The sequence below is a fragment of the Aotus nancymaae genome, unplaced genomic scaffold, assembly GCF_030222135.1.
Source record: "Aotus nancymaae isolate 86718 unplaced genomic scaffold, 86718_ANA_hifiasm-v0.15.2.pri h1tg000028l, whole genome shotgun sequence".
Lineage (NCBI taxonomy): Eukaryota > Metazoa > Chordata > Mammalia > Primates > Aotidae > Aotus > Aotus nancymaae.
Window position 1 is genome coordinate 7,737,838 of NW_026988441.1, and position 7,976 is coordinate 7,745,813.

Sequence of the window (7,976 nt, forward strand, 5' to 3'; positions counted from 1 at the left end):
CCTCCCCACCCAGCTCCGGGCTTTGATCGTCCCTGTCCTCTGTCCTCAGTAGCTCAGCCTTCCCTCTCCCTCTTGGGAGCCTCCCCAGTTCCTCCCCTGCGGTCACCCCAATCTAGCCCATCCTGTCGGTGGCCATCTACACCCCTGGGAGAATTTCCACCCCAGTCCCCTCCCCAGGAAGCCACCCCCAGTGACTATCCTGGGGATTTTTGGGGGGGGGCGCAGGGAGAGACAGAGTTTCACTCTTGCCCCAGCTGGGTGCAGTGGCATATCTGGGCTCACCGCAACCTCCGCCTCCCGGCTTCAAGTGATTCTCCTGCCTCAACCTTCCGAGTAGCTGGGATTACAGGCATGCCCGACCATGCCCAGCTAATTTTGTATTTTTAGTAGAGATGGGGTTTCTCCATGTTGGTCAGGCTGGTCTCGAACTCCCGACCTCAGGTGATCCACCACCTCAGCCTCCCAAAGTGCTAGGATTACAGGCGTGAGCCACCACACCCGGCCTATCCTGGGGATTTTAACGTCTCTCTCCTTGGTCACTCAGACTTTGGCTCTGCCCCCAAAGTCTCCCTTCCCCTAGTGACCCCCCCGTCCCACTTCACCCCATGCCCCAGAGCCTCAGAACCTATCCTCCCTGGGGAACCCTCGAAGGAGGCTCTCACAGGCCGTCTCAGATCCCAGCCCTTCCCCACAGCCCTCAGGGAGCTCCGCTCAGCCCCGGTAGGGAGGAGCCGGTGTGTGTATGCCGCACACCTTCCAATCCCTCTCCTCGGGTTCTCAAGAGGACACTTATTCTCCAGGGTCGGAGACGGGAGGGGAGAAGTTTGGGGTTTCAGTCCCAGGGCTTAGCTGGAGGAGGCACATTTTGAACCTGCAACTTCAGACATTCCAGCGCCCCCATTCGCCCTCCACTACCTCTGAGAGCCCAGCCACGCCTTGGAGGGAGGGGCCTGTGTGTGTACATAGTGTGTTTGGGGGAGGGGGGACGCGGGAGGGTGCATGTCTTGGGAAAAGGGGGTGACAGACTTAACTTTTGAGAGGGCAGCAGACTCCCTCAGCCATGAGAACCGGCTTTGGGGAGGAGGCCGGGAATCAAAGGGAGTCAGCTGATCTCCCCTGACAATCTGGAAGGTTCATTTTGCCCTCAGTGCCAGCAAATCCGGGCAGGACCCTCGAAGAGGAGACCGAGGGTCCCAGAGGACCAATGCTACAAGCCAGCAAATGCTGCCACATCTCTGCCTGATGGGGGATGGGGGTGGGTGGGGGGATGGGACTGGGCCAAGGGATCTGGGTGGGCATTTTTAACTTTGGAGGCCATCCATCTTTGGTAGGCCATCTGCATTTTCTTACTGTTGATGTTTCCTGCCCAAAGGACAGATTTGGGCAGTGCCACCCACTCCTTGGGCCCCTAGGACGACCCAGCTACCCCCATAACTTTCTGCTTCCCACAGGTTTTCAGCATTCTATCGTCCTGTCGTGCTCAGCCCCAACCTCCCAGACCCGTTACCCACTCTCCTTCTCCCCCCAGCTCATCAGCATCAGTCGCTGTCTCTTTTCTGTGATTTCTGTAAAAGTTGCCATAAAACTTTGAAATTCTGCCTGAAAAAGTCCCGTGGGAAGCTGGGATTCAGGAGGAGGGGGCTAATAAGGTCTCTGACCGAGATGTGGGCGACTTTACCCACATCTGTTAAACCAGGTAGTCTGGGATTTTGCGGCCCGCGGGTCGTCTGCAGGACGCACCCACACCCAGCAGCTGCGCTCCAGTCCAGCCGCCAAGCTCTTCCACTCGCCACGCCACCATCAGTCATGAGCTTCCTCTAGCCACGACCCCATCCGTCAGCCTAGCTCCTCCACTAGCCACACCCCTATCATCAGTCATGGGCTTCCACTAGCCACGCCCCCACCGTCGTCTTAGCTCCTCCACTAGCCACACCCCCATCCATCAATCTTGGGCTTCCAGTAGCCACGCCCCCACTTATCAGCCAAGCTCCTCCACTTGCCACGCCCCCATGTGTTAATTACGGGTTTCCACTAGCTACGCCCCCATCCATTAGCCCAGCTCTTTCACTAGTCACACCCCCACTCATCAGTCGCGCTTCAGCCACGCCTTCCTGCTTCAATCACGGGCTTCCACTAGCCACGCCCCCGTGCATCAGCCAGACTGTTCAGTTCCTCTTTATGAAGCATCCTGGGAACACAAAAGAGAAAGATGCTCATTTGCCTGAGCCAAAGAGCTGGGATTGATGGGGTTTCCTAAATAAAGCAACTAATTTTCTCAGATCCTACAGGAAGAGGGTGTGTGTGTGTGTGTGTGTGTGTGTGGTGCCAAAGGACACAGCCTGTGTAAAGGTGTGCAGACTTGTGAGGTAATGGCTTTTTCAGAGCCCTGCAAATGATTATCATGAACAGGGTATGGGGTGCGTCGGGAGTGAACTTAAATCCTAAGAGACTTTTATCAGCCACGCTAGGGAGCTTGGAATTTATCCTAAGAGCAAAGGGGAGCTTTGGAAGGGATTTAAGTAGGAGAGGGAGGCAGACGATTGATATCACCTGATGTATTTTATCAAACGTTCCTCCCGGCTACTGGTGGCTGGGAGACCAGGGACGAGGCTGCAGCAGGGACAAGGGCAGAAAAGGAGGTGAGAGAGGAGTAGGGGGGTGAGAGGCTGATGGTGGGGAGGGAGTGGTTGAGAGAGAATGGATGGGGCTGGGTGAGGGAGTTCAGGGAAAGCGTCCTGGCAGGAGAGAGGTGGCGTGTTCTTTCAAACGGAGCAGCCAGGGGGAGGTGGGTGAAAAGGCTACTGAGGAGTGGACAGGGTTGGGGAAAACGAGGAAAGGTGCAGTACTACATGTCTACCAGCAGGGGGAGCAGTTGCCATACCTGGGCTAGAAGGGGTGAGCAGAAGCACCCGAGGGTGCAGAGACGTGTACCTGGGTCTGTAAAGAGTACAGGCAACGCTGGCCCGCGCTGGGGAGTGGGGCGCGGGGGAGGTTCAACCTCACTCCACTCCCACCTTCCAGTCTCCTGCCACCGCCTCCCACTGGCCGCACCCAACCCAAAGTCCGACGTCAAGACAGTCATTAGGCGCGCGGCGTGGTGGCTCGTGCCTCTAATCCCAGCATTTTGGGAAGTCAGAGCGGGAGGATCGCTTGAGCCTTGGAGTTCAAGACCAGCCTGGGCAACATAGTGAGTCCTTGTGTCTACAAAAACTTTAAAAGTTGGCTGGGCGCGGTGGCTCACGCCTGTAATGTCAGCACTTTGGGAGGCCGAGGTGGATGGATAACCTCAGGTCAAGAGTTCAAGACCAGCCTGGCCAACATGGTGAAACCCCCTTCTCTACTAAAAATATAAAAAATTAGCCAGACATGGTGCCGCGCACATGTAATCCCAGCTACTCGGGAGGCTGAGGCAGGAGAATCTCTTGAACCTGAGAGGCAGAAGTTGCAGTGAGTTGAGAACAAGCCATTGCACTCCAGCCTGGGTGGCTGAGCAAGACTACATCTCAAAAAAAAAAAAAAAAAAAACCCAGAAACAAAAAAGCCAAGCCTGGTGGCATGTACCTATAGTCCCAGATACTTGGGAGGCTGAGGCAGGAGGACTGCTTGAACCCAGGAGGTCGAGACTGCTGTGAGCTATGATTGCACCACTGCACTCCAGCCTGAGTGACAGAGCAAGACCCTGTCTCAAAAAAAAAAAAAAAAATGACCTTTGGCTTTAGGCTTTGATGAGTGAGAACAGGTTTGTGGAAGGTGTTGGGGCAGAAGGTGCGCTGATTTGGTGATCTGGAGTGGGAGGTGGGGAAACTGAGTCAGCGAGAGTCCGGATGCAAGGAGGGGAGGTTGCGGGAGGAGCAGCAGGACGCTGACTACGGGGGCACAGGAGAGCAAGTGAGGCTTGAGCTAACAGCAGCTGGCAGTGATGGGGACGCCCCACCCCCATGCACGATCTCCTTAAACCCACCACAGGTTCTGTGCATCATCCCATTCCACAGAAGAGGAGGCTGAGGCTGGGAGAGGTGAAGCAACGTGCCAACATTTCACAGGTAAAAGGGCAAAGATGGGACAGGATGAGGTCCAGAGTGCAGAATGGGACAAGGGACACCTTCATTTTAACAAGCGCAAAGAAGTGGGGGTGTAGAGTCTGGACGTAGGAAGATGAATAAGGTCTCAGCTTCAAAGAAGGATTGCAGGCGTGTGCGGCGGCTCACGCCTGTAATCCCAGCACTTTGAGAGGCTGAGGCAGGTGGATCACCTGAGGTCAGGAGTTCAAGACGAGCCTGAACAATATGGTAAAACCCCGTCTCTACTAAAAATACAATAATTAGCCCAGCATGGTGATGGGCGTCTGTAATCCCAGCTACTCGGGAGGCTGAGGCAGGAGAATCGCTTGAACCCAGGAGACGGAGGTTGCAGTGAGCTGAGATCGTGCCATTACACTCCAGCCTGGGCGACAGAGTGAAACTCCATCTTAAAAGAAAAAGCGGGGAGGGGTGTAGAGTCTGGGCACAGGAAGATGAGTAAGGTCTCTGGTTCAAGGAGGGACACACTGAGAGCTTGGGGCTTGGAAAACATGAGGCCTTTCGCACCTGTCCCCTCACCTCACCTGGAAGGTCATGATTCTCACCTGGAAGCAAAAAGTTCCATGGGGTCAGCTTGGGAGTGATTGACATTGTCCTTGGCGGCAGCAGAGCCTAGCTGCAGACCTTCTCTGTGCCTCCATTTCCTCATCTGGAAAATGGGCGATAATGATGGTAACCGTTCTTACGTCACAGGGTTGTTGTGAGGCTTAAATGAATCTATATTAGAATAACAGGCCAGGTGTGGGGGCTCATGCTTGTAATCCTAGTACTTTGGGAGGCCAACTAGGGCGGACTGTTTGAGTCCAGAAGGTCAAGCCCCACCTGGGCAACACAGTGAGACCCCATCTCTACTAAAAATCAGCATTATCCAGGCATCATGGTGCACACCTATAGTCCTAGCTGCTCCAGAGGCTGGGGTGGGAGGATCACTTGAGCCCAGGAGGTTGAGGCTGCAGTGAATTGTTCAGACAGAGAGAGAAGGAGAGACAGAGAGAGATGGAGAGACAGAGGCAGGTGGATCACCTGAGGTCGGGAGTTCAAGACCAACCTGGCCAATGTGGCGAAACCCTGGCCAATGTTTCTACTAAAAACACAAAAATTAGCTGGGCATGGTGGCGTATGCCTGTAGTCCCAGCTACTCGGGGGGCTGGGGCAGGAAGATCACTTGAACCCAGGAGGGGGAGTCTGCAGTCAGTGGAGATCGCGCCACTGCACTCCAGCCCAGGTAACAGAGCAAGACTCCCTCTCCTTTTTTTTTTTTTTTTTTTTTAATTTTCCTCCAAACCCCCCTTAAGTTTTTTCCTTTTTTAAAAGGAAGACTTTTCTGACCGGGAATAGAACCCAGGCCGCGATGGTGAGCGTGCCAAATCCTACCCACTAGACCACCAGGGAGTGTCAGCCCCCCAGACTCCATCTCAAATAAGTAAAAATATAAAGGCAGTGTTGAATGAGCAGGTCACCCTGTGGACAATGAGGTCTCAGTCCTGCTGGGGGCCTCTCAGGGGACTCTCGAGGTACCCCACCTGAAGACCTTATGTATCCACTAGCTCCTGTCTGCTGGCGGCCCAGGCTTCCTTTAGGGGGGCTGACTTCCAGCGCTTCCCACCCTGGCCTGAAAACCCATCAGGGAAGGGTCGCAGGTCCCAGCGTGCCAGCTGCTGTTGGGCCCTAGGGGGTATGAGTGGGTCAGAGACAGCCTCTGCCATGATTACCTCCCAGAACGGGGGGCTCACTACCTCCCTCTTCCAGTGAGGCAAAGCTTGGATGCCAGCACAGCACTGACTGTGCCCAGGTCATCCTCTCTCCTGGACTGATGCCCCCAGCTCCCTCCTCGGCCTCTTCCCGGGAATCGGATGAGCTGGTACCTGGCACCTCCTCCAGGTTCTCCTGTCCTGCTGAGGACTGAAGTCAGACGCTAGGGAGGACTTCCAGGTACACAAGGCTGGGGGCAGGGGAGACAGGGGTGGGCTCCAGGCTCCAGCGCCTCCTGAGGTACCTCCGTGCTCTCCTCTCCACATTGGCTCCCGTTCCTTGCCCTCTCCCTGCAATGGAGATGGAGAGATGGAGAGAGATGGAGAGACAGAGAGATGGAGAGACAGAGAGAGATGGAGAGACGGAGAGAGATGGAGAGACAGAGAGATGGAGAGACAGAGAGAGATGGAGAGATGGACAGACAGAGATGGAGAGACAGGGAGAGAGGGGGAGACAGAGAGATGGAGAGACAGAGATGGAGAGACAGGGATGGAGAGACAGGGAGAGATGGAGAGGTGGAGAGAGATGGAGAGACAGGGAGAGATGGAGAGACGGAGAGAGATGGAGAGACAGAGAGATGGAGAGACAGAGAGAGATGGAGAGACAGAGAGAGATGGAGAGACAGGGAGATGGAGAGACAGAGAGAGATGGAGAGACAGGGAGATGGAGAGATGGAGAGAGATGGAGAGATGGAGAGACAGAGAGAGATGGAGAGACAGAGAGAGATGGAAAGACAGAGATGGAGAGACAGAAAGAGATGGAGAGACAGGGAGAGATGGAGCGAGATGGAGAGACAGGGAGAGATGGAGAGACAGAGATGGAGAGACAGAGAGATGGAGAGACGGAGAGAGATGGAGAGACAGAGAGATGGAGAGACAGAGAGATGGAGAGACAGGGAGATGGAGAGATGGAGAGAGATGGAGAGATGGAGAGATGGAGAGACAGAGAGAGATGGAGAGACAGAGATGGAGAGACAGGGAGATGGAGAGATGGAGAGAGATGGAGAGATGGAGAGACAGAGATGGAGAGACAGAGAGATGGAGAGACGGAGAGAGATGGAGAGACAGGGAGAGATGGAGAGAGATGGAGAGACAGAGATGGAGAGACAGGGAGAGATGGAGAGACAGGGAGATGGAGAGATGGAGAGAGATGGAGAGACAGGGAGAGATGGAGAGATGGAGAGAGATGGAGAGACAGAGATGGAGAGACAAGGAGATGGAGAGATGGAGAGAGATGGAGAGATGGAGAGACAGAGATGGAGAGACAGAGAGAGATGGAGAGACAGGGAGATGGAGAGACAGAGAGAGATGGAGAGACAGGGAGATGGAGAGATGGAGAGACAGAGAGAGATGGAGAGACAGAGAGAGATGGAGAGACAGGGAGATGGAGAGATGGAGAGAGATGGAGAGACAGAGAGATGGAGAGACAGAGATGGAGAGACAGAGAGAGATGGAGAGACAGGGAGATGGAGAGACAGAGAGATGGAGAGACAGGGAGATGAAGAGACAGAGATGGAGAGACAGAGAGAGATGGAGAGACAGGGAGAGATGGAGAGACAGGGAGAGATGGAGAGACAGGGAGAGAGATGGAGAGAGATGGAGAGACAGAGATGGAGAGACAGGGAGATGGAGAGACAGAGAGAGATGGAGAGACAGAGATGGAGAGACAGAGATGGAGAGACAGAGAGAGATGGAGAGACAGAGAGAGATGGAGAGACAGGGAGAGATGGAGAGAGATGGAGAGACAGAGATGGAGAGACAGGGAGATGGAGAGACAGAGAGAGATGGAGAGACAGAGATGGAGAGACAGAGATGGAGAGACAGAGAGAGATGGAGAGACAGAGAGAGATGGAGAGACAGGGAGAGATGGAGAGAGATGGAGAGACAGAGATGGAGAGACAGGGAGATGGAGAGACAGAGAGAGATGGAGAGACAGAGATGGAGAGACAGAGAGAGATGGAGAGACAGGGAGATGGAGAGACAGAGAGATGGAGAGACAGGGAGATGGAGAGACAGAGAGATGGAGAGACAGAGATGGAGAGACAGAGAGATGGAGAGACAGAGAGATGGAGAGACAGAGAGAGATGGAGAGACAGGGAGATGGAGAGACAGAGAGAGATGGAGAGATGGAGAGACAGAGAGAGAT